The sequence below is a fragment of the Trichomycterus rosablanca genome, chromosome 4 (genome assembly GCF_030014385.1).
Source record: "Trichomycterus rosablanca isolate fTriRos1 chromosome 4, fTriRos1.hap1, whole genome shotgun sequence".
NCBI lineage: Eukaryota > Metazoa > Chordata > Actinopteri > Siluriformes > Trichomycteridae > Trichomycterus > Trichomycterus rosablanca.
The window spans coordinates 15,035,529-15,055,624 of NC_085991.1; the positions used below are offsets into that span (position 1 = coordinate 15,035,529).

Consider the following 20,096-nt stretch of genomic DNA (forward strand, 5'->3'; position numbering starts at 1 on the left):
CATCAGCCAGTGTTGGCGAGCCTTTTGCCAACTCCTGGGCGCGACGGCCAGCTTATCCTCGGGGTATCACCCCGAGTCCAACGGGCAATCAGAGCGGGTTATTCAAGACCTAGGCAAGATGCTTCGGTGCCTAACAGCAGGGAATCCAGCCACTTGGGCGGATAAATTATTGTGGGCCGAATTCGCCCACAATACCCTGCACCATGCTGCATTGGGTATGTCACCATTTGAGGCACAGTACGGCTACCCGCCTCCACTGTTTCCTGATCAGGAACAAGAGGTTGCGGTGCCGTCTGTGCAGCAACATGTCCGTCGCTGCCGCGCCGCCTGGCGGAAAGCAAGACAGGCCCTCTTGGTCTCTCAGCGCTCCATGAAGCGCAATGCCGACCGCAGGCGACAGCCGGCTCTGACGTTTCGGCCAGGCCAACGTGTCCTCTTATCGACGAGGGATCTCCCCGTCAAAGGTACCACACACAAGTTGGCACCGAGGTACATTGGCCCGTTTAAGGTAGTCAGACGGATCAACCCGGTGACATATAGGTTGGAGTTGCCTCCCAGGATGAAGGCACACCCAACCTTTCATGTCTCCCAACTGCGCCCGTTCGCGAGCGGGGGAGCTTTACCCCTCCCACAACCTCCCGCCCCTCGTATCATCCAGGGTGCCCCTGCATTTACGGTCCGCCGCCTCCTGGATAGCAGGAGAGTGCAGGGTAGCACCCAATACCTGGTGGATTGGGAAGGTTACGGCCCCGAGGAACGTTCGTGGGTACCGGCTCGACAAATCCTGGACCCCGAACTGATCCGTGAGTTCCGTAGGAACCGGTCTGCGGGTCTTGGGACCTCGGGTGCTGTCCCTAGAGGGGGGGGTCCTGTTAGGGGGTCTGCGGCGTCTGATGGACTTACCACCTGTTCTCAGCGTCGCAGATCTTACAGAACAAAGAGCAGCGTGGCTTCTAATAGAGAAGCACGCTGATTAGTGCGAATGACCGGCACCTGCGCGTCCACTATATAAGTGGGCGTCGCCCGCTTACCGGCGTCGCACCGTTTGTTCTCTTACCTGGTTAATGGCTGCCTCGCACCAGCCTCTTTCTTTTATAGCTTAGGTGGTTCTCCTGGCGCCGTATGGTGGCAGGATGGGTAGGTCGTAAGGCCGAGGTAACTAGACCTAGCATTTTCAGTCTGGTGCGACTGTCGTGCAGCCCTCGCGCTGCTGTTTATTTAACCAGCGTCCCCTCTTTGTCAGCCGGTTAGCTGCCGGCTAAGTGCTAGCGCCGCAGCACTCGCCCAGCAGCGCTTTGAGCGCTATCCACTCCCCGGGGTATTCAGTAGCGTTATTGGCTCCCGCCTAGCGAGCCGCGCTCTCCCCGGAGCGACCCAGGTTCGATACCGGGCTTCGCTAATTTTTCTCTATTACTCTTGTTACCGGCCGCTTCCCAGCCTTACGCTGGTGACAGTGCCGTTCGGGCTCCCTGCTAGCCCGTCTTTTGTTTTCGCCCTTCTACCAAGTCTCGGTGGTTTTTCCCGAGCGCGTTCACGCTCGGCGCCCCCTCATAGACGCCTGAGTCCCCGCCTCCTCTAAGCCTCGCTGTAGCGAGCTGTGTCGGCGCGGCTCCAGCGAGTGACAGGGTTCGCGACTCGCGTTTTCCGTTTTGTGTGTTTTTGTTTTCTCTGTTTATATTTCAGTTAGCCAGGACGATTTCGGCTTTATTCGGGATCCCCGGATTGTTTTTGGTTTATTGCCCTTTGTTCTCTGTTCGTTTCGGTTTACCTTGTGTACCTTTTAAAATAAAATCTGTTATTTTTGAAATCTCTGCATCTTGGGTCCTCTCTCTCTGCATACACATAACAGATACCAGTGGAGACCATATTCTAATCCTTCATATATACAAGACAGTGTGATGTTTCTTCCTTCAGTTGAAGATACGCTGGTTTGACTGGGTTTAATGCTCTCAGCAGCCTCTGCTAAAAATAAATAAATAACATTTAATTTATTTTAACTGGATATTGCGAATATGTTTGTAGTAGAAAATTAATACACAACCAATTAAACATGATGCTTATTATATGACTTCCCATTATCATCAGCAATAATGAAGATGAAGAATAACAGTAACATCATTGTGCTAAATGTCAGGTTCAAATAAAACATAAGGAGTTGTTTCTACTGTATGTAACCACATCTAGCTCCCCACCCCCAATCCAGTTAGTCATGTTAACTCCTCTTTTTTATCTGATATTGTTTAGGTAGCTGAAGAAATCTTATTTATGAAAACAATCTAGATGTAGATTATCACGTCTGTAATTTAAGATTAGGGATGTATTTGTTTTGAAATTATTGGTTAATTTAAAATGTAGGTTTACAGTACAGCTTTGTACATTTGTAAAAATTTTTCATTTGCTTGTACAAAGTTTAGTGGCTTTATTTAGTTAGTTTATTATGAAATAGTATTTCATTCATTTATTGTTGTACTACTGCTTGCTTGTTGTAGTGATTATTTCCTGTCCAGTTGTTAACCACTATGGTGATTGAGCAGCTACGTCTGACTCTCCACCTCCACCTCCAAGGTCCACAACAGAATGTTGTCCAAAAAATAAGGCTTGATTTATTTGAAATAATACAAGAAAGTGTCACTTGGAGGTCTGAAACTAAAATAAAAATAAGGACTGCAAAGATAAACTTGCTGTAAATTTACTGTAAATACAAGAAACTGCAATGCATGATTGGATTTCCGTTTTTTAGGCGGGAGTTAGAAGCTTACACCAACACCGTTTTCTTTTAATCAGTGTCAGCAAAACGCGGTGTTGTTTGATTCTGAATCCGGTTTTAGTATATGTCTATATTCATGTAGTAAACCGCACTTTAGGAAACAAAAACATTCATTTTTATATCGGGTCCATTCAAACGTGCCTTGACAGTTGAAGTGGTTGAATCGCAAACTTTATTTAAAACGAGGTGCATATTAAGGTATAATATTTTTATAAAGTAAATAATTTACACTTTAGATTTAGACTTTCGATGCTTTTCTTTTCATGCATTTTCTCCCCATTTTCCTCCCTATTTAGCGCACTCAATTTTGTCTTCCGCTGCTGAGAGATACCAGATTGCATCCGAGGAGAGCACGTCACTGTACACACCTCTTCCGACACGTGTACAGCCCTCCTCTTTTCTTCCGCCAATCAGGGTCCATACACAGCGTATGAAGTCCCACCCACCCACACATAGTCCGGCCCCCACCCTGCAGATACGGTTGCCAATTAGTATCTGCTGCAGGCACTGCCAATTATGCCCGCTAGATGGCGCCCAGCCAACCGGAGGCAACACCGAGTTTCGAACCGAGGATTTCTGTAATGTGAAGTGCTACCAAAATATACATATTTTATTTAAAGCAACTAAAATATATAACTTAGGTGTTTGGTTTTTGTACAGTATGTTATGATTTCCTGTCACTGTGGGCTGCAGAGCACAGTAGTAGAGAGCAGAATCTGATACTGCAGCAGAGAAGATGTTCAGATCCACTAAATTTTTATCTTCATTTATCTTTACAGAAAACCCAGAAACTGCAGCTTCTTTCTTATACTCATTAACCAGAATAATGAACTCTGGTCTGAATGTGGAGAACTGACGATACCACTGCAGGTAATTTGTACCAGATCCTTTGTAATTGCAGGATAAAGTAACAGAGTCTCTCTCCAAGACAGTTTTTGTGGTTGAAACTGAATTAATTTCCTGTGCGCTGTTATAACCTGTGTACAGAGAAAGAACAATGTTTATTTATTGAAAGATATAAGTGTAAGAAAAAAATAACTTAGAAGGAAAAAAAGAAGGCTTACCATATAATCCCAACAGCACTATACCTACTGTAAAATATGTACAGGGTGAGTCAAAAGTCTTAGGACACTCTTTTATTTCAGAAACGAAAGGGAAAATGACATATCTGAATACCCCAGCAAGTAATGGGTGAGGGGGCCTATCTTTTAGGCTATGTCCGGAACATGGCCCGCCATCTTGAAAGCCGCCATATTGGATCAAGTGCAAGTTTTTCCAATGGGAAGGTGGACATGTAGCATATCAAAAAAAAAATTTCTCAAAAATCGATTGCCGCAAGATATCTCTTGTGTATGGTTCTCGGTACCTCAGATCCAACAATGCAGGTCTTGTCAAAGTGGAGAGAAGTGACTGATGCTGGCGTCAGCTGATAGCGAGCCCTTTAGTTTTCCATATGGTCTAGTGGTCAGGATTCCTGGTTTTCACCCAGGTGGCCCGGTTTGAATCCGGGTCACGGCAGGGTCTTTTTGTATGCTGCGCTTCAAAGTTTTCCATTCTCTCATTGGTCAAAAGACAGAAATGAGGCCGGAGCTTCAGGAAAGTCACAAGCTCAGTCCCACAGGGGCCAGTGGCGCAATGGATAACGCGTCTGACTACGGATCAGAAGATTCTAGGTTCGACTCCTGGCTGGCTCGGTTACCTTGTGCCTCTTTTGTCTTTCTAACTCCTTGTGTATGGTTCTTGGTACCTCAGATCCAACAATGCAGGTCTTGTCGAAGTGACTGATGCTGGTGTCAGCCGATGGCGAGCTCTTCAGTTTCCCATATAGTCTAGTGGTCAGGATTCCTGGTTTTCACCAAGGCGGCCCGGGTTTGACTCCCGGTATGGGAATTCGTCTTTATGATAGGACTCGAGCAAAACTTTGTCTATTAGTATTTGTGCCATGTTGCTGTAGCTCAAGAGGCTTGTTCTGTTGGGACTATGACTGCAGTCTATCAGGAAGCAATGGACGTGAGCTGGACGTGGCTAACGGTTGGAATGCCGTTATCGTATAGTGGTTAGTACTCTGCGTTGTGGCCGCAGCAACCCCGGTTTGAATCCGGGTCACGGCAGGGTCTTTTTGTATGCTGTGCTTCAATGTTTTCTATTCTCTCCTTGGTCAAAAGACAGAAATGAGGCCGGAGCTTCAGGAAAGTCACAAGTGCAAATGCTAAACTGCATGTTTCACTAACCAGTGATAATAATGATGTTTTTAGTATGTTTAACACACAGAGAAAAACCCACATAACCACACCAGTAAGTTCTTAAACTGTTCAGATTTACACTTTCATGGTATAAATTGTGTTTAATACAGTATCATTCCTGAAAAGGGGAGAGAATAAATGAGAAGACTTAAATGTGATGTTTTCTCACTGCTGTATTGCGAGTTGTGAGGAAAACCCGCGAGAGCTCACCCTAAGCTCTGTTTAGGCATTAACCTCGCCCATAAAAAGGTAATGGTGAGGTGATGGACTGCTAATCCATTGTGCTCTGCACGCGTAGGTTTTAGTCATATTCTCGTTGAACACAACACCTTTTAAACTCTTAATGCATGCACAATAATCCAGCTCCACAAATCCACAAAGTGGAGACCTTTAAACAACGTGTGGTTACTAATCTGTATGTCATTAACATTGTATTTAAAAATGGCTGTATAAGATAAACTGCTTCTATTTGGTGTTACAGTTGTGTTTTTTTTTTGTGAGCAGTGCCAGTATTTTGCACAGAGCTGAAAGCAAGAGTTGCAGAGGTCTTGTTCAATGCTTAAAAGTCTGGTTTTCGACAAGGAGGGAATTCGAACCCTCGCGTGCAGAGCACAATGGATTAGCAGTCTATCACCTTAACCACTCGGCCACCTCGTCTTGCTTTTCCTGCTTGTTTCTGGTCTGATTGGTCTGATTGATCAATGATGATTTTGTAGATTTGTAAAAGACTGAAGAGCAGAAAGCTCATTTTATTTTAGTTCTCTTTAAAACTGACTGTTAACAAATAATGCACTTATGCAGTGTGTGTGCACATTCTGGTAAACACCCAGATATTTCTTAAAGGCAGTGTAGCTGTTCAAGCCATCTGGTGTTGATCAATCAGACCAATCGGCCCAGAAACACATTTTCCTAGGCAGGTTGAGACGAGGTGGCTGAGTGGTTAAGGCGATAGACTGCTAATCCATTGTGCTCTGCACGTATGGGTTTGAATCCCATCCTTTTTGAAAACCAAGCCTTTAAACATTGAACAATACCCCTGAAACTCTTGCTTTCAGCAAATGGATTTGTGTCAGTACCATATCATTTACACTGCTGTGATGGCAGCATTAATGCAGGAAAGTACATTGAGACTTTAGAGCAACATATGCTGCCTTTAAGTAAGTAAGTAATTTATTTATAAAGCACATTTACATCCAAAGTGCTGTACATGTTGAAACATAAAACACATATATAAAAAGCATCACAAAGTTTAAAGCAGTGAAACAACAGAAAACGCTGACCATGACACTCATCCAGGAAACGCTAGTCGGAAGAAGTGCGTTTTTAATCTAGATTTAAAAACAGAAATGGAGGAAGCAGGCCCTGATGTCCAAAGGTAGACTGTTCCACAATCTCGGAGCAGCAACTGCAAAGGCTCGATCACCTTTGAGCTTCAGCCGTGACCGTGGCACAGCCAAGAGCAATTGATCAGATGACCTAAGTGATCTAGGAGAAGGATAGAATTGGAGCAAGTCTTTTATGTAAGATGGCGCCAATCCATATAGGGACTTAAAAACAAATAGAAGAACTTTAAATTGGATCCTGTAGCTTACAGGAAGCCAAAGGAGAGATGCCAGGACAGGGGTAATGTGGTCACTCTTCTTTGTGCCTGTGAGCAGACGTGCCGCTGCATTTTGGACTAGCTGTAACCGAGCTAAGGAGGACTTACTTATACCCATATACAAACTGTTACAGTAGTCTAGGCAACATGAAATAAGGGCATGCATTACCTTTTCCAGGTCTTGTGGTGACAAAAATGATTTGATCTTAGCAATTGATCTAAGGTGAAAAAAGCTGCTTCTAACAACAGAGTTAATTTGTTTATTGAATTTCAGGTCAGGATCAGATATTACCCCAAGATTCTTTACCTGTGATTTTTTACATAGTGTGACAGTTCCCCAATGTTTTTTATTAAAGGATCTGTATATTTGGGAGAGCCAAAGAGAATAATTTCTGTTGTATCTTCATTCAGTTGAAGAAAACTATTTGCTAACCAACACTTAATCTCGTTCAAACATTCCTTCAGGCATTTAAAAAAGCACAAATCGGTTAAACGCAGGGGAAGGTACAGCTGGGTGTCGTCGGCATAACAATGAAATTGAATACCATACTTCCTAATGATTTTCCCCAAAGGAAGCATATATAAAGCAAACAGTACCGGCCCCAGGATAAATCCTTGAGGAACTCCACAGCCAATGGTAGAAATAGAAGAAAATAAATTACCGACATGTACTGAGAAGGTCCTATCGCAAAGATAAGACTTAAACCAACTCAGCGCTGCCCCCCTGAGGCCAACCACATGCTCAAGACGTTGAATGAGCAAATTGTGGTCAACAGTATCAAAAGCGGCGGTAAGGTCCAATAAGACTAAAATAGCACACTTTCCTGCATCTGCTGCAAGCAGCAGGTCATTAGTCACCTTTAGGAGGGCTGATTCTGTACTATGAAAAGGTTTAAAACCAGACTGAAAAATTGTAATTTTTTGTCAAATGAGCCCACATCTGTGAAAGCACCACTTTCTCCAATACTTTAGAAAGGAAGGGTAGTTTTGAGATTGGTCGATAATTATTAAGTATAGAAATATTAAGATTATGTTTTTTAAGTAAGGGCTGCACAGCAGCATGCTTAAAACATGCAGGAACAGTACCAGAAGATAGACAGGCATTTATTATAGTCAACAGAGTAGGACCAATTGTATCAAATGTTTCCATAAGGAGGGAAGTGGGGATAATATCACCAGGGGAGGTTGTGGGTTTCATGCAAAAAACCACATCTTTCAATGCAGAAAGAGAGATGGGCTCAAAAAGATAGAAGCTGTGCAAACACCCCAGATTTGAATGGGGGTCATTGTTAGAGGGTGTTATACTTAATTTGATTGTCTCAATTTTCCCCATGAAAAACGGCAGAAAATCCTCACAAATTTTAGAGGACTCGACAGGGTAACAAATAGGTGGATTTAGAACAGAGTTAATGGTAGTAAATAAAACTCTGGGTTTGTTACTGTGCCTAGATATAATATTTGAAAAATAGCTTTCTCTAGCCAGCTTAGTAGCTTCTTGAAAAGCAAACAGGCAGCTCTTTAAAATCTCAAAAGATACCTGAAGCCTGTCTTTCTTCCATTTCCGCTCTGCTTTCCGACACTCTTTTCTAAGGATGCGGATATTATCATTTACCCATGGCTAAATGGGTTTACCCTTAGCCCGCCTGGTTGTAAAGGGAGCCACAGAGTCAAGGATGGATGAGCAGGTGGAGTTAAACATGGTGACCAAATCATCAGCAGTTGAATTAGATAAAGGAAGCACATTGCACCCTAGTGGGGACATCTTAAGAAAAGAGTCTGAAAAAATGCTTGCCGTAGCAGAGTTTATAGGCCGATAACGACAACTTGTAGCTCTGGTGCCGGTGGCTTGCATTGGCAATGTGATATTAAAAAATACTGATTTATGATCAGAAAACCCAACATCCTCGATTACAGTATCATTAATAGAAAAACCATAAGATAAAACAAGATCAAGAGTATGACCGAGACTATGAGTGGGACCACTGATTGATTGTACAAGGTTAAAAGATTCTATTAGGTGCATAAATTCACTGACCATAGGTTTGTTTGGGCAACAGACATGAATATTAAAATCCCCCAGAATTAAAAGTCTGTGTGCAGTAGGTATAATCCAAGCCAAAAAGTTAGAAAATTCATTGATAAAATTACCAACCACTTTAGGTGGCCTATATATAAGAGCACAAATAAGAGGATTACTACAATCCAGTTTTATAAGCTGCACTTCAAAACTAGTAAAATGTTCGACTGAAAGAGCTTCACATTAAATCGAATATTAAAAACCACAGCCACACCCCCTCCTCTTCCAGTGGCTCTTGGACAGCTTAAAAAAGAACAGTCCGGAGGGCACAGTTCCAGTAGAGGGCTAAATTCATCCACACTGAGCCATGTCTCAGTTAAAAATATAAAATCCAACTGATGATTTAAGAAGAAATCTTTCAGGATAAAAGTTTTGTTTGTGAGCGATCTCACATTGGCCAGTGCCATTTTCATCGGGGTGTACACAGCGGCCGAGCTCGGTTCCGGGCCGAGTTCTCGTAGGTTTGCGAGTACCGCTCCCTCTCTTCTACGGCGAAGTGGGCGTACTCGGTCAGGCCAGCTGAGCGCCGATATGTCAGGCTGAACACACCTGAGATAAACAGGTTTAAATTCCAGTGTGTAGTGGTGGACAAAATCAGGTGCAAAGTTAGTAGATCGGGACCTTGCTGAATCCCTGATCTGTGTCCTAATCTTAAGCCAGACTCCGCTGTGTTTTCCGTGCCTCCTGCGGCACCTTTCCCGCCGGCACCAAGGCAAACACGGGACACACACAGGGGACAAGGCAATAAACTCAGGATGTAAATTCTCTTGTTGACAGTTCTGTAAATCCATAAGCGTGGAACGTATTTTGATAAGACTTTGATGGTCATACACCAAACGAGTGGATGCATCACAGACGGAAACACAGACCAACAATACCACCATATACACAACAGGTAGGAGACACTGACTGCTAGCCAACCACACCGGCACCATCTTGCGTACACACTTGCGTACTTTAAGAGGACATCTTTTGCAGGGACGTCCATGCAGCCTGTCTGTAGTCCTAACCTTCCCAATATCAAATGTGCAGATAATGAACATCCTGTGCTGTTATACACCTTCAGAAGTGTCTGCAGGAAGAATGAGACAAAATCATTTAAGGACCACTGAGCTAAAACACTGATTGTTTATTAGATAAACAGACTTTTGATACAAGAAGCAGCAAGTGATAAAATGTAAACATGACAATAGCTCCCTCCTCTGATAACAGGTTTTTGTACAGTATAGCTGGATTTCCTGTCACTGTGGGCTGCAGGGCGCAGTAGTACAGTGCAGAATCAGATACTGCAGCAGAGATGATCTCCAGTTCCATTTTTGTTTTGGTTTTGTAGCGTTTCATTGAGATTCTTGGGTCAGACATTTGAGCCGTTTTAACATCTTCACTACCGTCAACAATCAGCTGCAAAAATTCTGGTTTTGATCCAAGTTTTTGTTGATACCAGTAAAGACTACGAACTGATCCATCATATGTACAGGACAGTGTGATGCTGCTTCCTTCAGTTGAAGAATAGCTGGTTTGATCTGGTCTAATGCTCTCAGCAGCTTCTGATATAAAACATTATAACAATTTATAACATTTAGTTAATATCATATTAAACACATTTTTCTAAATATAAAATTTATGCTTCTAATAGTAGAAAATTAATACAAACATATTTAAATATGATGCCTGTTGTATATCACTTACCATTATCATCAACAATAATGAAAATGAAGAAGAGGAGGAACATCATTGTGCTGAGTGTCTGATTCAGATCTGGCATCCAGAGTTGAAAGTGTCTCTGCTGTATGTAACCACATCTGGCTCCCCACCCCCAATCCAGTTACATCCATGTCAACTCATGTCAACCTTTATCTGATGTTGTGAAGATAGACTAATAAACCATTGTACTGTATATAAATAAACACAAAAACTTTATGTAGATAATAAAGTATAGCTGCAGTTTATGATGTGTTTGTTACTACACTTCAACAGCATTCAGATGATACTAATATTTCTATTGGCACATTACTGAAACACTAAATTCATTCATCGATCTATCCATCCATCTGTTAGTTTTATTTTATTGATTCTGAATCTCTAGATGACTGGTATAAGATGTATGTTTACAGGTGTGAGTTTAATGGTAGTTTAATGTTTAAGTGGTAGTTAAAAAGGTACTGTGGTTAATACAGTGGTGTAGTAAAAGTCTGATTATTCAGTAGCATGTAGATTCAAATGCTGCTCTTTATTGTGTTATAGCTTTATTCATAATCATGCTGATGATTAATTGAATCTTCTTTTTATTTACTACCTTCCCAGAATATAGACCTTAACTAACTCAGCTAAAATGGCAATCGATGTAAACAGGGGCAGAGGTACATTAGTTGTTAAGATGCTGGATGAGTAATTTGAAGTAATTGAAGGGATTTAAACCTCACTGCTGTGAGGTTGCCACTGTTGGGCCCTTAAACAAAGCCCTTAACCAACAATCGCTTGCATTGTATAATGTATATGGCCACAATTGTAAGTACCTTTAGATAAAAGTGTCTGATAAATGCTGTACATGTAAACAATAATTTTTATCTCTATTTATTATTGTATTGTACTGTATATTTGGACAACTGGTGTTACAAAAACTTGGGACTTTAACAGCTTGTCATTTTGGTGTATTAGAGATTAACTATAAACAGACAAATAGCTCCCTCTTTTGAGGAAAGCAGGTGCTGTCAAAGTTGTGTTTTTGTAAAGTGTGGCACTGTGAGCTGCAGGGTGCAGTAGTACAATGCACAGTCAGATACTGTAGTTGAGAAGATATTGATGGAACACCTTTATATGTCATATTTACATATGGACCCGGGAACAGTACAATAAAATTCTTCTTTTGCATATCACCGCTGCTTTGGAAGTCAGGGTCAGAGCGCAGGGTCAGCCATTGTACAGCGCCCTGGAGCTGGGAAGATTAAGTCCCATTGTGACCAGTAACAATAGCACAAACATTCAATAGAATACAATAAGAAATAACAGCATCAAGCAGTGGAAATGTATTTTGTTGACTAACAAGGCAAAGAGTAAAGTGTACAAGAAAAGTAATTAACTCTTTGAAATAAAAAAAATGACAAATAAAAAAACAAACAAACCTGAAGCTACATGCTGAAGGACACGGGCACGGGAGCACCGGCGGGCACGGACACGCCTACACAACACACACACAAACACGTTACAGCAACACTCCAGCCTTCATCTGCTCACTAGGATGAAGATCTAGATCTGAAAATAACCCACCTTGATTCTCCACTGTGGTCTCCATCAGTCTCCCACACTCTTCAGGTTGGGTTATAAATGTGGGAGCAATCAGAGCGTGCTCATCCTGGACGTTCTGCTGCTGCACCACTTCATCAGATGAGGACCTGAAGATCTTCTCCAGAACAGCCTCAAGTGGATCTGCTGGATAAATGAAACCTGATTCAGCACCATGATGGATTAAACACCACACAGCTCATAAAACTCCTTCAAGATGTACCTTCAATCTCTTCTATAACCGGGTTCTGCTCCTCTGGGTTCTTCTCCTCCATGCTCTGCTCCACCTGCTTCTTCTCTTCCATTTCTATCACCTGTACCTCTGGTTCCTGCCCTTGGTCCGGTAGAACCTGTGTACTCATCCCTGCGTTCTCCTCATTTCCCATGATCTGATGTTCCTCCACGTTCATCTCCTCTGGCCGCTCTTTCTTTTTGAGTCTCCGCCACCATTTCTTCTTCTTCTCCTTCTTCTCAGGTTTGGGTTTGTGCGGCTCCTCATCCTCAGACGGGGCGCTACAACACCACAACTTCTTAAACCAGAACATTTTAGCTGCTGCTGCTTCGATGCTCCATCTCAAAGTGAAGCAGCACCAGCACAGGAGCTCAGATTAGAGCTTGTAGAATGTTGTGACATCATCATGATGTCACAGTGTGTGCTGGAGCTGAGAGCAGAGCTGATGATCACAGCACCACTCAGTGTCTTTAACATTCACTTCAGATGTGGACACGCCCAGTGTAGATCTGTATAGCCAAAAGTATGTAGACACCCCCAGAGATCACACACACACACACCAAAGCATTTCTACTGTAAATTTAACTGAAGTTAATATTACTCACCAAACCCCAAATAGATTGTTGTATTTGTGTGTGTGTGTGTACATGTGTGCGTAAATGTGTGTGTATATACAGTATATACACAACCCCAAATCAGAAAATGCATATAATAAAAAAACACAGAGTTTCTTACATTTACTTTTACTTCTATTTGATTGCAGACAGGATGAACCTGAGATATTTCATTTTTTATCTGCTCAACTTCATTATATTTATTAATAAACATCCATTCCTGCATTTCAGGCCTGCAACACATTTCAAAAAAGTTGGGACAATAAAGCAATGTTGTCATTCCTTTTCACCACACTTAAAAGACGTTTCGGCACCGAGGATACCAAGTGATTTAGTGTTTCAGCTTTTATTTTGTCTCATTCTTCCTGCAAACACGTCTTAAGATGTGCAACAGTACAATTCAATTCAATTCAATTTATTGTCACATACATAGTCATACAAGTACAACTAGCAGTGAAATGCTTTTTAAGATAAGAAACAAGAAATAATAAACACATTAGGATGAGGGGATAAAAAAAAACCCAGCAACCAGATTGTGCTCTCAGATAGGAGCACACTGTGATAACATGAAAAAAAGCCCCAACAGCACACAAGCACATATAAACATAACATAACATAATCACACAACCAGCCACAGGTAGGGATATGGGGATGATGAAAAGTAACCACTACAGGAGGCAGCCATCTGGCGATTCGCAGCTATGACAGCGCGCGCTGCAGACCCGTCCAACCATAGTGGTGGGATGAAGCTAAGAGTGGAGACGTTGGTTTGGGTAAGGAAAGAGTTTCTGTCAGTTCCCATTCTGCAGCAAGAAGGAAAAGTCTGTACAAGTTCGCGATAAAATGGCTGTTTTTCAGCTCTTACTGGCCAGAATGAAAAACAGTCAGTGAGGGGGGTAGGTACGTAGCAGCAGATCTTCCGGAGGTATTTACTTATCAACAAGGCCGTTGCTGATAACAGGGGAGCCAGAAGCAGAAATGACTTCTTGTTTTGTCTGAGGCAAAATTTAACACAGACTGTCAGAATTAATGCATCTCTGGTTCATCTCATTTCGCAAAGCCGCTATTCTGTCCAAGATGGTATCCATACTCCGACTCAAATTCATAGTCTGAGTTCCCACGGCTCTACACACCATCTCAATCAGGTTGGGCGGTTTCTGGGGACCTTTGACAACTGACCCAACTCTTTTAATTTCCCGATACAGCAGGGTACCACCTAATCCAATCAGCGCGAACCCCACGAACAAAGTTCCAAATAGATAAACATCCTCGATGTCCTCCAACGAAAGAGGTGCCAAGCACACGACTGAGTCCATCGCGTATCCTGCCATCTGCGTTCCGTCGGGGCATATGGGTTCCCCCGAACCCGAACTTCTCGATGAGAAGATGGTGTCAATAGCATTCAGAGACCATTTAACCAATTCCATAATTTGTTCTTTGAAGAGCAGTGCTGAGAAAAATCTCTGTAGAGCAGAGTGACGAGACAAGACGATACAGGAGAAGCCAAGCAGGGTAGATAAGGGAGGAGGGAAAAGTGCGTCCTGTCTCCACGAGAGCCAAAGAAAGAACGGGGTTGTCGTCTCATTTTTTTGTTTTAAAATTCTCCACACATTCTCTATTGGGGACACATCAGGGCTACAGGCAGGCCAGTCCAGTACCCATACCATCTTCTTCCACATACCATAACAGACCCTGGCTTTTGAACTTGTTGCTGATAACAGTCTGAATGGTTCTTTTCGTCTTTGGTCCAGAGCACACGGCATCCATTTTTTCCAAAAAAAGACCTGGAATGCTGATTCATCTGACCACAATACTGTGTGATGGTCCATCCTAGATGCCACCGAGCCCAGACTAGTCAACGCCGCTTTGGGACATGGTTAACATAAGGCTTCTTTTTTGCACAGTAAAGTTTTAAGTGGCATTTGTGCATGTAACTCTGTATTGTAGTGCTTAACAATGGTTTGCTAAAGTAATCCCTCACCCATGTGATTATATCAACTACCTCTTATGACCAACATTGTTTGGGACAAGTTTAGAAGTTACATCATAAAGTATGGTTGAGATACACAGTAAATTCACATTATAGCCTGGAGATAATGTTAACATGCTAATTTCTTTGAAAAATTGCTTTTTGTACAGCATAACTGCAATTCCTTTCACTGTGGGCTGCAGGGCACAGTAGTACAGTGCAGAGTCAGATACTGCAGCAGAGACGATCTTCAGATCCACTCTCTTTTGCTTATTGTAGAGTATCATGGACGTTCTTGGGTCAGGTGCTTGAGCTGTAGCAACATCTTTAATACCTTCAACAATCAGCAGCAGAAACTCTGGTGTGGATCCAAGCTTTTGTTGATACCACTGGAGATTATTGACTGATCCATTATATGTACAGGACAGTGTGATGTTGCTGCCTTCAGCTGAAGATACGCTGGTTTGGTTTGGTGTAATGCTCTCAGCAGCCTCTGCTATAAAATCATTTAGCAATTTACGACATTTAGTTAATAATAAATAATAACAAAAAGTTGTGCAATCGTTTAGTTATAGTGAAGAACCAGTTAAACATGATGCTTATTATTTAACACTTACCATTATTATCAGCAATGATGAAAATGAAGAAGAGGAGTAACATTGTTGTACCAAGTGTCAGATTCAGATCTACGTAGAATAGAGTTGTTTTCATTGTATGTAACCACATCTAGATCCCCACCCCCAATCCAGTTACATTCATGTCAACTCTGCCTTCATCTGATATGTGTTGTTACACAGTTAAACAGCATACAGACCACTAAAGTAATTAAACACAATTAAATGCCACTAATATTTCTATTGGATCATTTGTTTTGGATTGTAGATCCTAGATCTGTCGATTATTGGTAGGTTCAAAGTGAAGTTTACAGAATTGATTGTGCAAATATTTAGTGACTAGAAAAGGTTGATGTAAAATTTGATGGTAATTTATTAATAAAAATATTGTTAATACAGCAGGTGAATAAAAGTCTTCATTCATCATTAGCATTTTAGATGGTGCACTATCACCTCACATTGATCAAAGCTCCTGGGTTTGATTCCCAGGTCCGTGTCCTTTCTGTGTGGAGTTTCCATGCTCTCCCAGACAGTTCTCTCTTTGTCTGGTTGAGAGGCAGGTGTGTCCTGTGATGGACTGGCAGCTTGTCCACGGTGTTTCCTACCTTTCGCCCACTGAATCAGACCCATTGCAACCCTGAATAGGATAAAGTGGTGGTGAAAGGGGCAATGAATGAATGATTTACAAAGTCACCAGTGCACAGACCTTCAACAATTACAGCATCAGTTATATTTCTTATTTATGTTGTATTGTAAATCCTGGTGTAACAGAAACTTTAACATTTAAAACAGCTTTGAATCTATAAACATGTAAAACAGACAGATAGCTCCCTCTTTTGACAAAAGCAGGCTCTGCCAGTTGCTTTTTCTCCAGTGTTTTGGATTTCCTGTCACTATCATTTGCAGTGTGAGTTGCATATTGCAAAGAAAGATACAGCAGTAAAGATCCACTGTCTGGCCATTTATGTAAGGTTGGCAGAATTTGGAGGAATTTTACTGCTTAAAGAGCAATAGCTCAAGCCTAGGATGAAAACCTGTGATGTCTCTCAGGCGACACTGTATCAAGAACCGTTATCATCAATAGTTCATATACACTTCATGGGCGAGGGATTACTTTGGCAAACCTTTTTCCAGCCCTACAATCCGGAGTTACATTTACAAAAGCCACTGATATCAGCAACAAGTTCAAATGGGCAGGTCCTATCATGGTATGGGGGTGTCTCACTGCCCTTGGCAAAGGTAATTTACACTTCTGTGTTGGCAGCTTTAATGCAGTAAAACATAACCACAGCAACATAGGCTGTCTTCAAGATGACATCTTTTCCAGGGACGTCCATGCATTTTCCAACAAGACAATGCAAAACCACAACAACAGTACTTTACTTCGGCTTCCTCTTCACATCTGAAGCTGGATTAGATTATAGTGAAATGTAGATGGATGCTGCCACCGTCTGTTTATTTTTTTTAAACAAAACTGATATTTACGCCAATTTACCACCTCCTTGTTTCTACACTCACTGTCCATTTTATCAGCTTCACTTACCATATAGAAGCACTTTGTAGTTCTACAATTACTGACTGTAGTCCATCTGTTTCTCTACATACTTTTTTAGCCTGCTTTCACCCCATTCTTCAATGGTCAGGACCCCTACAGGACCACCACAGAGCAGGTATTATTTAGGTGGTGGATGATTCTCAGCACTGCAGTGACACTGACATGGTGGTGGTGTGTTAGTGTGTGTTGTGCTGGTATGAGTGGATAAGACACAGAAGTGGATCACTCACTGTCCACTCTTTTGGACACTCCCACCTAGTTGGTTTACCTTGTAGATGTAAAGTCAGAGACGATCGCTCATCTATTGCTGCTGTTTGAGTTGGTCATCATCTAGACCTTCATCAGTGGTCACAGGACGCTGCCTATGGGGTGATGTTGGCTGGATATATTTTTGGTTGGTGGACGATTCTCAGTCCAGCAGTGACAGTGAGGTGTTTAAAAACTCCATCAGCATTTCTGTGTCTTATCCACTCATACCAGCACAACGCACACTAACACACTACCACCATGTCAGTGTCACTGCAGTGCTGAGAATGATCTCTATACTATACCTATATCCTTTGTGGATTTTCTCTTGTGCTCGAGTCTCATAAATATTCATCACTGCTAATATCCTCAGTGTCCCTGTCTATTTTTTTTCTATTAGTGTATTCGTTTTTTCTCTAATTTGACTGGCGATTTTTATCACGTTCATGGTTCAGGGTAGTATTTTCCTCCACATCTTTCTGTGATAAGGTTTTTCAGATGTCCCAGCACGCTCAGTTCTTTCCCTTGATCTGGAGCTCTCTCTGTTTCAGGGAGCCTGGCCACCATAGTGTCCTAATTGACAGAGTCAACCAGATCATTTTTTGATGGCCATGCACAAATAAGATGCCCAGGTCTGCCACACGAGAGACATGTTATTGTGTCAGTAGTAGCAAATACTGTATAATCAAAACCGTCCACACGGAAACAGGTTCAATTTTGTATTATTATCATTAAGAACCATGTACACACCACGTCTAAATAAAAGTACATGTTTTAAAAGTGGAGATTTGCTCCCAATCGAGATCTTTTTCATTGGGGAAACCATTTTTCCGTATCTGGATAAAACTTCTATCAGTTGTTCGTCTTTAATGAACGGCGGTACGTTTGATATGGTGATTCTTTTTGCTGGGGTGGAAAGAGGAAGAACACTAATGTGTGAACCACTTATAACTACACAGTTCTCCACTAGTTTGTTAGCTTTTTCTTTTGTACTTAGGAAAACAACAATCATGCTGTTCATTCTAGACCCAGATATAACACAGTCATCCCTAGTGAAAAAAAGTGTACTTAAATGTACTTAAAATATACTAAGATTCGTCAAAGTATACAATAAATAAACTAGCAAATGTCTGTACTTATTTCAAACATGTTAAAAATATATGTCATACTTTTCAAAAGTTATCAAAAAGTATACTTAATAAATACATTACCATGAAGTATACCTTGAAGTATACCATGAAGTATACCTCCTCACTCAAACGCTATTTTTTGTTTATTTTAGCTCTTTTGTTTGTATTAAACACAAAGTTTAGTAACGCACAAATTAGGTATAGCAGAGAAGCACTACTGGATATCGGTAAAGTTCACCATGAACTTTCATTAAGCATTTCGGTCTTCGACTTTCTTTTACATCCACACTCCGTGGAATTCGAGCAGCGTGGCCCAGCAGCACCGGCGTTGGACGAGCGACGTAGGCGGCGAACAGAGCGGCCAAAACGGAAGCGTGGCAAGAGAGGGGGGCTTCATGCTAGGCTAAAGGCTAGGGCTACGCGACCACCGCTACCTAGCCTGTTGCTGGCTAACGTTCGCTCCCTTGAAAACAAGCTGGACGAGCTGAGAACCAGGATAACAACACAACGTGAGATCAGAGACTGCTGTGCTGTTATTCTGACAGAAACCTGGCTTTCGAATAAAACACCGGACTCAGCGATTCATCTGCAGACGCACTCTGTTTACCGCTGGGACCGCAACTCCGCGTCGGGTAACAACAAAGGCGGCGGTGTGTGTGTGTACGTTAATAACAGTTGGTGCTCGGATGTACAGATTGTGGAAAAACACTGTTCAGCTGATTTAGAACTGCTAATGCTGAAGTGTAGACCCTTTTATCTGCCGAGGGAGTTTAACGCAGTGTTTATAATCGCTGTTTACATTCCACCGCGAGCTAACGCCGCTACAGCACTGGGACTACTGCACGATACAATCAGTAAACAAGAGACTGCACACCCGGACGCCGTGTTCATCGCAGCCGGCGATTTTAACCATTGCAACCTAAAACGTGTTCTGCCCAAATATCACCAACATGTAAGCTTTCCGACGAGGGAGAGGAACGTGCTTGACCAAGTCTACAGCAATGTAAATGGAGCTTACAGGGCAGTACCACGACCACACTTCGGACAGTCCGACCACATTTCTGTGTTCCTCTACCCTGCATACAGACAACTCCTCAAGCGAGCACCACCAGTGAGTAAAATTGTTAAAGTGTGGAATGAAGAAACTGATTTGGAACTTCAGGACTGTTTTAACAGCACAGACTGGGACGTGTTTAGAACTGCTGCTCTGAGAGAGGACTGTACTGTTGACTGGCTACATTAGCTACTGCACTGAGGCTATTGTTCCCACTAAACACTGCAGGAACTACCCCAACCAAAAACCCTGGATAAACTGTGAGGTTCGTTCCATGCTACGTGCTCGCTCAGCTGCATTTGTCTCAGGCAACGCAGAGGACTACAAAAGGGCCAGATATGACCTGCGTAGAGCTATCAAAGGGGCCAAGAGACAGTACACACTGAAGCTGGAGGGATATTACATCAATACGGACTCCCGGCGCATGTGGCAAGGTTTGCAACACATCACAGACTATCAGCAGAGGAACATAGACATTACAACCAGCAATCCATCACTAACAGAAGAGCTGAATGAGTTCTACGCGCGCTTTGAGGCCCTCACCATCAAACCACTGCAAGAGGTTCCAGCCACAGAGAGCACACAGGACGCATCACTCATTGTGTCTGTGATGGAGGTGCGCAGGGCGCTTCTGAGGATAAACCCAAGGAAGGCAACTGGTCCAGGTAGTTAAAAAGGTACTGTGGTTAATACAGTGGTGTAGTAAAAGTCTG

The 20,096-nt window shown here is 42.4% G+C and overlaps 3 non-coding genes across 3 annotated transcripts; 2 read left to right on the top strand and 1 right to left on the bottom strand.

The window, feature by feature from the left end:
- The first annotated feature begins 4,388 nt into the window (after nt 1-4,388).
- On the top strand, nt 4,389-4,461 carry trnar-acg (transfer RNA arginine (anticodon ACG)). The gene has a single exon. It is a non-coding gene; the product is annotated as a tRNA-Arg (tRNA).
- A 124-nt stretch (nt 4,462-4,585) lies between these two features.
- Nucleotides 4,586-4,657, top strand: trnae-uuc (transfer RNA glutamic acid (anticodon UUC)). The gene has a single exon. It is a non-coding gene; the product is annotated as a tRNA-Glu (tRNA).
- A 928-nt stretch (nt 4,658-5,585) lies between these two features.
- On the bottom strand, nt 5,586-5,667 carry trnas-gcu (transfer RNA serine (anticodon GCU)). Its single transcript has one exon. It is a non-coding gene; the product is annotated as a tRNA-Ser (tRNA).
- Between the last annotated feature and the right edge of the window lie 14,429 nt (nt 5,668-20,096).